The sequence below is a fragment of the Strigops habroptila genome, chromosome 12 (genome assembly GCF_004027225.2).
Source record: "Strigops habroptila isolate Jane chromosome 12, bStrHab1.2.pri, whole genome shotgun sequence".
Taxonomy (NCBI): domain Eukaryota; kingdom Metazoa; phylum Chordata; class Aves; order Psittaciformes; family Psittacidae; genus Strigops; species Strigops habroptila.
The window spans coordinates 19953781-19966994 of NC_044288.2; the positions used below are offsets into that span (position 1 = coordinate 19953781).

Consider the following 13214-nt stretch of genomic DNA (forward strand, 5'->3'; position numbering starts at 1 on the left):
ATTTAAGAGACAATGGCGAACAACATGAAAACATTTTTCTCTGCCACTGGTTATTGTGGTACTGATCTACAAGTCTGCCTCCTTGATGTCAAAGGTTGTAAAACTAAGACACCTCTAGTTCACAAAGGTGAGGACAGTGTTTCTTTCCTCTCACTACAGGCCACCACTGCATCTAGAGAGAGTTCATTTCTCAGAAATTAATCAATTCCAAATTATTTGCTATTAATATCCAACCACTTTTACACCCACTTAATACACTTTAACCCCTTAATAGCCAATCACTTTTATATCTGGGTATACTTCTTTACATGGATTATTTCTCTAATGAGTTCCAGAATTTACTATTCAGTCACCGAGCAATTAGATGTGTGAAAACAAACCTATACAGATTTAATTTTAAACGCAAATAGGAACAATTTTAGCCTTACAGATTTCAAAAAGTGGATTTTATTTTAAGCTTTGAAATAAAATTAATCTTTGGCCAGAAACCAAGAATTTTAGCTCAAATGGTAACTTTGGAAAAGTTCTGAGCATGTGAAGGCTTTTGGAGAGTATTAGAAGATAAAATTGTTTCCAGCTTTAATTTTATAATATGTTAAGTGGCGGGGAGGGGCAGAGTAACATACTATATCTGTAAAATCATTTCTTCTGTTATGGTCCCCAAAGCACTATCTCTTAATCTCTCTATAGTAGATAAGCAGTAGAGGTGATTAAATTCAACGCAATATATATTCAGATTAAAAAATGAGAAACATTTATTACCTGCACTTGTCAGCTGCGTACGCAATGTTCTGAGCTCCTCAATAAAACAGTAATGAAAGGATTTAATGCAAAAAATCAGAAGCTTAATCTCCAAATAATGTCCAATAATAAGTAGTATGTATTTTAAATAGGACTTCTCAGTTTATCTGCAAGAATTCCAAACAGCACGTATTTGTTTAACAGAGACATCATGTCTACAATGACATCTTGGGAAACTGGCTGAGGCAGCTAAACTGGGGTTCAATTCTGCAAGGTTTGAAGAATTCAAGCCTTCCTCCAGGAAAGCACTTTCACTTGTGTTTAAATGTTTACCAACACCAGGATGAGAATACTGAGCAGCTGGCAGGATGAAAAGCATAATCCTGGAAAATCTGACAGATACAAGCAAAAAATGCCAACATTGCCAGCAAGTGTATTCCAGCTATGTCTTCTCATCTAAATTATTTCACTGGTAATGTCTCCTGGAATACTATAGGGCTTGGAACAGCATCTGTTTTTATTTAACAAATTTTGAGGTATGTTTGCCAAATTCCCAAGGGGTTCAGGAGGATAAAGCACATGTAGAAGTTTTGCTTCACTGGCTTCCAGTGGAATTTCTTCACATCAATACCCTGCCAGTTATTCTGCTCAAGTCTGTAGCTCATAAAAAGCTGCTGGAACCACAGCAAGGGAAGCTGAAGACTGATTTATCCATGTGTGAGATACGCTATGATTAGTAAAACATCTTTATTCTTCTTTAGCTTCTGCTCATGCTCCATTAGTTTTAAGGGTTTGCACTTTTCCCAGGTTTTCAGGTCTCCATCTTCACCTGATTGGTCCCATTTGGCATCTGCTCGAGTCACGAAAAGACTCTTTCTGTTTTTAAGAAGTTCTGATTATGCAGTTTGGATAAGATCCTCAAAGGACCAACAAAATCTCTGAAGCATCATGGTTCCTTCTCTGTACCCACAGAAAATGAGGTCTGAAACCACCTGCATTTTTCCAATTCACGCATTCTTAGTTACCATGATGCTTTGAGCAGCTACCCTAAATAACTTACAGATCTTGCCTCAGTGCTCACCACCAGTGCAATCTCCATAAGTGACACCACATGTAGCTGGTGCTTATATCTCTTAAAAAGAGCTCCCACAGCTAGGAATGGACTAATTCAAGATGACCCAGTAATGTCAGGTGGTAGCAGCTGCTTCTCACGGCTTGGCCTTGTATCAACTCACCTTTAAAGCTTATTGCTGTCATGCCATGGTGGATGCTCCATAGGGCTCTGAGAAAGGACCAAGAAAACCTGCTGGGGATCTGGCCTGAATATCTGGACATTTTGGTTTACATCTGAAACAGTCTCTGCAGCACATTTAGTGGATCCTTTGATTTTGCCACAGTATAGAGCTGCAGTGAAGATGAGGAGAAAAAAAAATCCTCTTATATAATCTTTTGAACTGAAGGAAACAGTTTCACCTCTGTATGTCTTCTGTACTTTGTCTCATTCTCTGTAGTATCTCCTGCACTCTGTATTATTCCATTGCTAAGCATATTTTGAATCTCTAGTTATATGAGTCTACATCTCCTAGACCTTAATGTGGTTTCGCCCCTCCAGGAATTCCAGAAATAAATTGGCAATAGGTGTACTTTAGAAACATGATTCCCAATGCAGTTTTTCAAAATAATGTTTTCAGAATAAGTTTATGACTACATCTATTCCTATTTCTGACCCTTGTAGCCAGTTTCATACATTAATCAAACCCACTCTTAGCTTCTACTTCTACCTGGTTATCGTTCTGACTCTTGCCCTCTTTTTGAGTTACAAGACATTCATCTTTCTCTATTCCTGAATATCATTTCTAGTAGCTTTCTCTTCAGAACTTTCTTTCCTTTTACAAAAAACAAACTTCTCTGATCATAATCAGAACAACGACAACTTACAAAATAAAATTCTACTATATTGATGAGAGAGAGAGACAAAAAAGGTATGCGGAAATATTTCTGGAGGAAAAAGAGAAGTCTGGGAGATATATGTTTGTATATGTGTGAAACAGAAATTGCTCCTATTTTCCTGGTGTTTTGACTAGCCTTAATAGTCACATTTAAATAGAAGGGATGGAAAGATAGGCTTTGCAGTGATCATTATGCCTAGCCCACTCAAATGTCAAAAATTTCAGAACTAGGTAGAATTTGCACGTTATGTGCCTTATATTTTATTTAGTGGAGACTGGTAGAAATACCAAAAAGAGAGAAATAAGACACTGAGTGAACCCATATGCAGTTTCTTCTCATTAAAATAAAGTTGCAGAATCACCATATTATCGATTAGTTAAAAACCATTGAAACAATTCACCATATTTCAGAAAAACATTTTGAAGTTCTTTCATAAAAAGCTGAATATACTTCATAGTGAGATTTTCTTTCTGTGGAAGAGATATCAAAAGACAGCTTCTTCTGTACCCCATTTTTAATTTTGAAATTGTGTTCCAAAATGTTTGTCCTAGTGGGGTATAAATAGGAAACGGAGATGTAGCAGCTGTGCATCAATATTTACCTTGGAAGGCATGCTTGTGAAACGCAGCACACAGCCCCACAACACAGCACTGCCATTGCTTGTGACAGGCCATAACCTCTGCATTGAGCTTACAAGGCTCTGAACTTTTCCTGACCCAGCCACAGCTTTGGTTTCCTTGGTTTAGCTGCCACAGCAATTTCTCTAATTGAGCATGCGTCTGTGGCTAATTTGTTTGTCCTTTTGTATGGTACAATCATAGTTTTATATAAACAATAGTAGCAAGCAGTGACTCTATGAAGAGTAAATTATTACATAATTATGAAGTGCAAAGAAATACACGCCTAGTTTGACAGCAGAGCCCTTGAAAAGTGGACACAGGATGCAGCACAGAGGGGTAGAGGCATGGGGTGACACTGCCATTGAATAACCATGTCTGGGTGCATATTACAGCAGAGGTGCTGGCAGTCCTTACCCAGAAACTAGGATGTTTCTATGCCCCACAAAATTAAGGAGTCTCTGACATGAAGCTATCCCTGTAGTACCAACTACCAAGAAAAGTCCGTCAGAATTCCACAACAAAATCAACATAGGCTATTTCATCAAAATAAATTTCATAGGTGAAATTAAGGCACACTTGTTGACAATTTTCCTACTCAGCTGACACAGAGACATTAGCTTGCCGCTTACATTCTTAATGTAAGACATATCTACCCTGTTATCAGAACTAAATTCCACAGCCACCCCTGCACAGTCTGTTTTGTGAGCATGAGTGCAAACAGTGTCTTGCATGATATAAGTTGGTTTATGTGGGAACACATGGGTTACTATTGGTTACCATGCATTAAAAACTAAGTTAAATGAGAAGCATTGTTTTAAAAAAAACCCCAACAACAAAAACCCCAGTTTAATTTCACCATTTGCTTACACTCATTTTGTGAATGAATTAGCTTCACGATGAGTTAATTAAAGACATGTGTATTGAGCAACTATTTTCTGTTCATTCAGCTCTTTCTTCAAGACACATTTCTTTCTTCAAGACACATTTCTATCTAATAAACATTTTAGTAATGATACTTCCATGATCTGCAAGAAGCAAGAATTAAGATATACTCAGAATAAACCTACACTGGTTTTAAATTTATTTTTAATTGGCTCCCTAACCAGTTGAGGTTTATCTATCCCACTTGGTTTACCAAAGAGATGGGCTATAACATTGCTGATAAGTGTGATGCAAGCGCGATTCCCAGCACTTCAGTGTCATTTCCTAAGGCATGGTGAGCAACTGTTTCTTCCTCCATAATGAAATGGTTTACCATCATACCTAGTCTTCACCAAACACAAATAATCCAGTACATTTATGTGCTTATTTATATGGTAAAATTGGTTTGCACTTATGTGCAGAGATGATATAATTTAGCTTATCATAGCAAGTAGGAGGACACTGGTCCTTTAACTGGGGTAAGCATTCCAGATTCCTTACTCCCAGCCCAGCACCGGGAACACTACATTATAGTGCTTTGCTGTGTACTGAAACACAGAAGAGGAGAATTAAAACTTTTCCAGACAGATTTAATTCTAATGAGGATTTATAGTCAGTTTAACTTGAATTTTTAAAGCTCACATCTGTAGACAAAAAAGGGTATTCTAAAATCTCAAAAAAATGCTCCGGAGGGTTACTCAATAAGCAAAACTGGAGACATTTCTAGCACCTCATGTGTTTGTTTTTAAACATTGACAGATACTTATGAGAAGATGGCTACATCATGAATGATTTGATTCCAGAAGTTATTTCCTTCTGGGTGAAATTACCTTGCTGACAAAATATAGAAAAATGTTGTACAAGTATTCTGAAAAGCCATGAATATGAGTACCTCATAGGGTATTGCAGAACAAGAATCTTGATTCTTTCATTTTTCAAATCTAATTGAGCAATAGGATTGGGGGTTTTGAGCTAATGTTGTTTAAATAGATGGCTGGAGGGCATCCACATTTTCCTAATCTTACTCACTGAGAACGGAATTAAGCTTTTTACTTCTCTTGTTAATTTATAGCAAAATTTTAGAGCAATCTTTTCTAAAAGCAATGCATCTTATTGGGGAAGAGAAATTACATATGATAGTAACAGATGAAAATTACATACAATAAAACACAGCCAGAAAAAAATGAAGAGAGCTCACATTAAAAAAGACCTAGTTGGATCACATTTCAGCAATGGTCATTAACTTAACTCCTTCTCTTGAGCTCTCCCAGCTCTAGCAGAAATCTGCAGGAGCTGAGTAATAGCAATAGGCAAAAAACATGCCCCAGGTGCCTTAGATTTCACATGCAGAGGTGCACAGAACAGTTCTAAACAACAAAATGAAAAATGAGGAGAGAAGGGGGTAGGAGGGGAATGAAATGGAAAGGAAGGTAAATCAAAAAATAAACCACCTGAGGTTCACATAATTCCAAGGTTATACCTTTTACAACTAGATATAGCTCGACAATTTCAAATAAAGTAGATGAACTCAAGGTAACTCTATAATGCAGAAGAATATCTGAACCTCTTCTGCCTTTTTTGTGTATTTCTATCTAATGCTTTCCTTCGCTTTGTCACTATAAAATAAGTAGCTCTAACCACAGCAGAAAGAGATGCGTGAGTTGATTATATTACCTCCAATAAACAAAATGTAAGAAAATATATTTGTACAAAATTCCAGCTCAAAAAAAATTGCTATAATAATCTTAAGTTATGGAGGGTTATCTGAATCATCTGGTAACATCTTAGACTGCTCCAGAGTCCTCATAGGTATAAATGCTGCACTTGAAGCTCAGGTTGTTCAAAATGAATGATGTGTGCTTGTTTCTATAATTATCTCTCTCGTTCCTTACTGACTATACAAGTTTGGTTCAGTCCTCTACATTTTCTTATCCTCCCTGGGGGTAGCATATGTTTCGTCTCCCTACCCACAAGTTGTATGTTGTGGTGTAATTCAGTTTTGGTGAATTACATTGCTCTGTTCTGATAGACCTGAAGACGGAAATCCTTTACCAACTAATTTAACCAATGTGCCTTAACTTCCTGCTGGAGAAACTGATTCTAGTCTGGGTACTACATTTCAGATTTTGGTTGTTTGCCAGGACTGCTAGTACTGGTTTCTGATAATTTTGGTGACAACTGGCCATAAGCCCATATTGTTGGTACTAGAAATATTTTGAAAGGAACAATAATCCTCGTGCTTACTCATGTCCTGAATCCAATCAGTTGTGCAATGCAAAAATTATACCACAATTATTCAGCACAGCGAACTAGAAAAGACAGTAGATACTACAAACCAGAGGTTTTAGTGGTAGCCTTCAATAAATGCATTTCAAAGGGCTATTTTTAATTTTTTTTTTTTTAGAAACAACAAACAGGAAGGAAACAAAACTTAAACCAAGTTAAATTTTTCATTTTTAACCTTTCTGGGTAAATACTTGCTGTAGCCACATTCACAAAACCAGAGATTTTAACTGTAACTTCAAAGGGCTGAAATTTATGATGCGATAAGGTGTGGTAGCTAATGTGAGTGTATGTCTTAGGGAAGACATTAAATGACTGTAAAATAAACCAGCCAGCTATGATTGACAGTTTTATAGCAACTAATACAAAACCATCATTGCTATGTAATATGCTATGTAATATTTTAGAGGTCTGGGGAAGAGGTTTAAGAATTGGACTGCTTCACTCAAAATGTCTGATAAGCCCCAGTGAGGATACTGTGAGTTGCTGAATGACTAGAAGGCAGCTTGTAAAATCCACAGCATGATATTTAGGTGCTGCGTTGCCAGGTATCATCTCATTCATTGGAAAACATTGTAAATGTTCACAGGAATCTGGCTGGCCTTTAAATCTCAATGTAGACATAGTTTTCAGAAATGACTGCTTGATTGCTGGCAATCTGGGGACTTCATGTACTGTAAAGATGACAAAAGTCATCTGTGTACTCATCTATGCTACTCTAGTGATTTCTGGGTCTTGAATACCCATTTTGAGACTTGTGTGTTCAGTCCCTACTTCACCCTAGTGTTTCAGCTGTAGAGATTTATTTTTGAGAATTGTAGTATTATGCTTTTCTTGTACACTTCAGTGCCTTTGTGACTTAGGAATGACAGAAAAACTCAGCTTTGTTTTGATTTTAAGCAGTGATCAGTTCGTGACAAGATTTTAAGTACTTTACACTATTTGAATAGTTCATGGAATGATAGCTGTAGCAGTTAATCATAGAATCATAGAATCATAGAATCGTAAGGGTTGGAAAGGACCTTAAGATCATCTAGTTCCAAGCCCCCTGCCATGGGCAGGGACACCTTGCCCTAAACCACGTGGTTCAAGGCTCTGTCCAACCTGGCCTTGAACACCACCAGGGATGGAGCATCCACAACCTCCCTGGGCAACCCAGGGAGTTGCCTAGGAAATGAACTTCTCTTCTACAAGTGACCTACCTAAAATCCAATCTACCCAAAGCATTAAATAGAAGTAACAACTATTTTATTGCCCCTTGTGAACTTCTTCAGCCTCCCTCGCTAGGTGACTATGCCAAGTGGCCAAAACACAGCTAATACTTCCTGGTGGCCGAGTCTGGATAAGCTTTTCTGGGAACACTGTGAATCCAGAACTTGAGGCTTTTCTGCAACAAAGCTCCATCCAGGTACCAGAACGGCAGTCTCAATAGCACCAGAGCTCCAGGTGGAGGAAGCAAGACAACAAGACACTTTCTTTGTGCCCAAATTTCTCAGCACAATCTCCATTTCCTTTTACAGAACTTTACATAAGTGACTGATCTCCTCTTTTCCGCCCAAGTATTGTGGTGGACATTTAGTAGTAAAGGAGAAAATAGGTACCATTTTTTGTGGTAAATATAGAAGCATGGTCCTGGGCACAACCTTAGGATTTAAACAGTGCGAATGGACAAAATAGAAACGTGAACAGAGGGACAGAATACAGCATTCAGCTTTGTGAAAACACTTCTATTTCAACTGAGATAGCTTTACTTAAAATATGATTGGCAGTCAGCAAGAAAGAATATAGATACAGTTAGATTTCCACAGACTCCGTAATCTCCTGCAAATATGCTATTCGCTACATACTCATATATTACATCTGCATACAGCATCACTGTAACCATAGTGGAAACATTATTATAATGAATAACGTATGACCTATAGATTGGGGTAATTTTTTATGCACATCAGAGAATTAACTTAGCTTGGCTATTCATTAAGTTAAACAGTGCTGTTAGGTAAAATAGCGAGCCTTGTTTCAGGTTTTCACTGAGACATAGAAAACACTGGTGCTGTAAGCTGAAGACTCACCCTGTGTGTGAGTAGTTTATTAAATCTTTGCTGTATGCTCTGTAGCTTCTTTAGCCTCCTAGGCATAAAAGATGAAATTGGTCAGAATTTTTTTTTTTTTTTTTTTTTACGAATAAGCTTAAGTTTTTAATTAGAATTAAACTAATTAGTTGTTGGCTATACAGTACTGCTACAGGTCTTTTCCTTTAGGCACTTCGTGGCTACTCTGATTCTGCTTGTAAAAAGCAATGCAAGAGCAGGCAGATTCCAGCAGGGATAATTGACTCTTGTGTGAAGTTTCTTCATATAACACTTGGAAATAGTTAAAATTGATCTACTATATTTAGAAAAGTTAAGGGGCAGAGCCACAGCAGGTGCAAGTTAGCATATTTTATTTAAAGTCACTGGAATTATAGAGATTTTGGCCAGCTAAATATATGACCTCACATGTAAATGTTGAAAGACTGAGCAGTAATGGCAGGTTTTTGCATCAGAGAATATAATTTCCCTTCTACTACTTCTAACGAGTTGTGAAAACATTTACCTTATTTCAAAGGGATATCTTTTGTGAGTTATTGCTCAAAATGTGTAGTGTATCTTTACCAACATATGGTAGTGTCTTTCCAAGAAATCCTATATATGATTCTTCTGGAAGTTACATTAAAGTGTCTCTCATATAAAGATGTCATGGAACAGCAGAGATCATCAGAAGTTATAATGCTGACTTTATGTCAGCAATTAACTAAAACACACTAGTTTTGAAGTGGATAATCTACCCTTTAATGTAAGACAGTTAAACACCATTAATATAATTTTTTGTTAAATTTTACTAAACTCATTATTATTTTTACATAGGTATCAATCTTACTTCCATGGGAATAAAAGCAAAAAGAAATCCTAATGAATCTATTAAAAAGAGGAATGGATTCCCAGCCTGTAATCTGCACTTCCATGGGTTTGGACTGCTAACAGAATAGTGTATCAACACATTAACAAAACCTTTATCTAATGGGCTTTGCTGTGTCTTCTGGACAAGGTTCAGAAAAGAAGATGGGAAAAAAGTATTTCCCTAATGCATAAGTGATTTCTCAGTGGAGATATCCTCTGGGACTGACTGAGAAGTATTTATACTATACTATTTCACAATATGTCCAGTATAGAAATAAAGCCTTTAGTGCTAAGGGGTCTGTAAAAGAGGCTATGCTAACTAAATAGGGCATCATTTCCTTAGTTCTTTATCCCTTGATTGATGAAGCCAGTTCTATCTGCAGTAGGCATCTCTGCCCGCAGAGGTTACACTTGCTCCATGAATGATTAAATGTTGCCCAGATGTTACTGCAAAGAACTTTCAGATGATGTGCACTAGCAAAGAAGCTGGATAATCCAGTCCTGAACATTTAGGTTGTGCGCTTAAGGTTACACCTCCCCAGTGAGCACTCAAAAGAGCTATAGAAACATAACAAATCAAGTAACAACTTCTTTAATGCAGAATTAGTGTGTGTATTTTATAGTGAGAAAGATAAGAAACATGAGTTAAAACCATAGTAAAAACCTCAGTGGCAGAATGAGGTTGTTATGTAACTGTAGAGCGAGACACCAGTTCATAGATCTTTGCACATTTGTATTAAAAAAATTCAAAAATATGACTCACTTGTGTGCTGCTACCCCCACAAATATTCCTGTAGTCCAAATTAATGCATTTTCTGATCTAAATTAATAAATGCTTATTAGCATGTAGTGATTTCTGCCCTCTATGTGCTTTATGAAGATGCATTTCTAGTAATCTGACATATACAGTGAGCCCCCCTTAACGTTAGGCACACTCGTGGTTATATATATAAGTAATTACAATCATAGTTACCTCATGCAGGCTTAGCTGGCAAACTGAGCACGGGTTGGACCAGATGACCTCCAAAAGCACCTTCTAACTTGAAATACTCTACAACTTGAAGTTTCAAGCGTGGGTTCTGACCCTCCTAAGCCCTCTCTTTTCCAAACAGGAAAACTGGATTTATGTAGAGCAGCCTTGCACACATTTTGCAATAGCATTAAATGTCAGAAGTGGAAATATCTCAAACTGTCAGTGTCTGAAACATTAACTTACAAAAAACTATACTGTAATCTGAAAATAGGATGCATACCTCTATTACTAGATTTGAAAACTTCTAGCAGCATAAGAATAAAACCAGATTTCAATATGCATTTGAGTATAATCTGGGCTTTATCAGATTTGCTCTGGACATTAAAAGCACTTGCAAAATTTAGGCCATATAATCAGAAGAACTGATCTGAAAGTCTTAAGGAGATGAAAAGGGCTTTGTCATTGTAATTTTCATTAGTATTAATGGCATTGCACAGCTAAAGCCCTGCTCATCTGGATAGGTAAGTGCCTCTGATTGTTCGGGCTGGTATGCAGTTTTACACCAACATTTAGACAATTGGATACCCATGCTAACTTATGATCCACTTGGAATTCAGAAAAAAGCTGGAATTCAGTGGCCTTTTTCCCTCATCACATTGGCTATGTTCCCTCTCCTCTCTCTCACACTGATCTCATAAAGCATTTGAGATTTGGAGTGCGAAAATGGCTTGAAATGGCAGATGAGAAGACAAATAGCTATTTCTTTCCTACAAATAATTAGCAAGAGAAAACGGAAGTTTTAGTGACTGTGGGCTGCTGTTCAATAAGGTTCTTCTAGATTTGAGACAAGTCCTAGACAAACATGCTTTTTCATCTTTTAATCTTGCACTGTCCATTACACCAGGCTCTACTAAGTAGCTGTCTGGCTTTTGAAGCTTTCTCATTGCATTAATATTCAGGAACACATTGCCTTTGTGAAAGAATGTATTTGATTTACTTGTTCTTTTCCATTCAGAAAAATTATTCTTTTTGGAGAATAGCTGTTTAATTGGTTATAAAACAGGAGTATGGCTTTTTATACATAAAGTCAGGTTTTTTCATTCATTTTGCATCGACTGAAAACATAATCTAGTGCCTTCTGTTCATAAAGACTTCATTTAGAAGGATTTCCTTTCCTCCAGGAGGGATAACCTTGCTTCAGTTATGTTCCTTTGAATTACAATTAGAACTTTGAACTCCAGACAGCTGGATAAACAAATTTCCCTACCAATTTAATTATTCTGGCCTGCTTGTCAGTACCAGCAGAATACTATGCAGCACATTGCCAATTAAAACTCTGCTTTTGATTGCCAGTAAAGCACTACAGTTTCAGGCCTGTGTAGCCAGAGGGAGGAGGTTGGGTTGCCTACTCTTGATCTGGGAAGCTGAAGCTCCCAGCTGCATATCGCTGGCACGGGTGGCTGAGGTGGTGCCTGGAGGCTGCAGGCAGCAGCATTCAGTATGTGTAATGAAAGCATAGACAGCTGCTGCTAGCTTCACTAGCAGCTTCCCAGCTCAACTCCATGCAATACCATGCAAGACTGGCTCTCTCATGCACACTATGCATTCCTGATTGCTGCAGCCATATGTGCAGTCTCAAGCTGCTTCAAATTTCACTGTACCTTCAGCACCTCCAGGGAAGCTGAGTCTTATACAGAGAGGCACAGACGTGCTGTTAGGCTGTGCCCATGGGGAAGAAAGATTCTAAAGCCTCTTTCATAGTTAAGTTGTATTTGTGCAGTTGGCTTACAGCTCCCAAATGCCCACCATTGCAAAGCCTTCAGGCCATCTGCTCTAGGTAGCTACAAGCAGGATGCAGCAGGGTAGCACTGTAGGGAGGGATGGGGAAGACCTCAGCTGAGCAGAGACCCATGTGAACAAAATGGCTCTCTGAGACTCTGGGACCAGTTATCCCTTCACTATTGCACCCATGACCATGGTCAGCTGTGCCTGCTTTCAACCTTGCGTGGCAAGCCCAAGTTCCAGCCCCCATGACAATCGATTTCTCTGTGTTCTCTCTCAATTTCATATAGATTCTGGCTGAAACAGGAAAATACCTACATTTTCTTCTTTTGACCCAAACACCACCCTGCAGCTTAAGACATTTGTAGTATCATTAATACTTTTCATATCCAGCAGTGTTCAAACTTTGTCACAGAAGCAGGTCAGGAAAGAAGGGCACTGGCATATTATGCAAAAAACTTACAGTTGCCTAGCACCATTCAGCTGATTACCACTGACATTCTGAAATGAAAATATCTGATGATGTCATATTCTAAAGTAGTTTCTATTTTCTCCTCCAAAACTGAAGGCACAGATTTTAAGAAAAGAAAACGTCCATTCAGGCTAGTCTACGTATTTCTCATTCCTAACTTGCTCTTTTTACTGTGCTAAGCAGGTTGAATTACACTAGATCTGCTGTCATACTGCTCAGTAGCAGAAAAAAAAAAATAATCCGGTAGACAGTGAAAATGAAAACCATTGGCAAAAAATTGTGCTGAACTTTCCAAATGCACAATAAACTCAAGTTCATCAGAGTGAAGAAAAGCTGTGTGACAGTTTGTTGCGATGAATCTAATTATTGGTCTTGTCAGTAATGTGTTGCATCAAATCGTTCTCTCAAAGAGGAGTAATGCAACAGCACTGTGTACATACTAAGTCATATTTTGCTGGAGAGTTGCATAAGCAAAGTGACAATTAGATTTGTTTCATAACAAGTCCCACCTGAGTCAGTGAGAGAAAAAATAC

The 13214-nt window shown here is 37.8% G+C and overlaps 1 protein-coding gene across 2 annotated transcripts in view; it reads left to right on the forward strand.

The window, feature by feature from the left end:
* The window catches only part of GABRG2 (gamma-aminobutyric acid type A receptor subunit gamma2), a 69061-nt gene that overhangs the window by 11157 nt on the left and 44690 nt on the right, over positions 1-13214 (forward strand). The window lies entirely within an intron of this gene.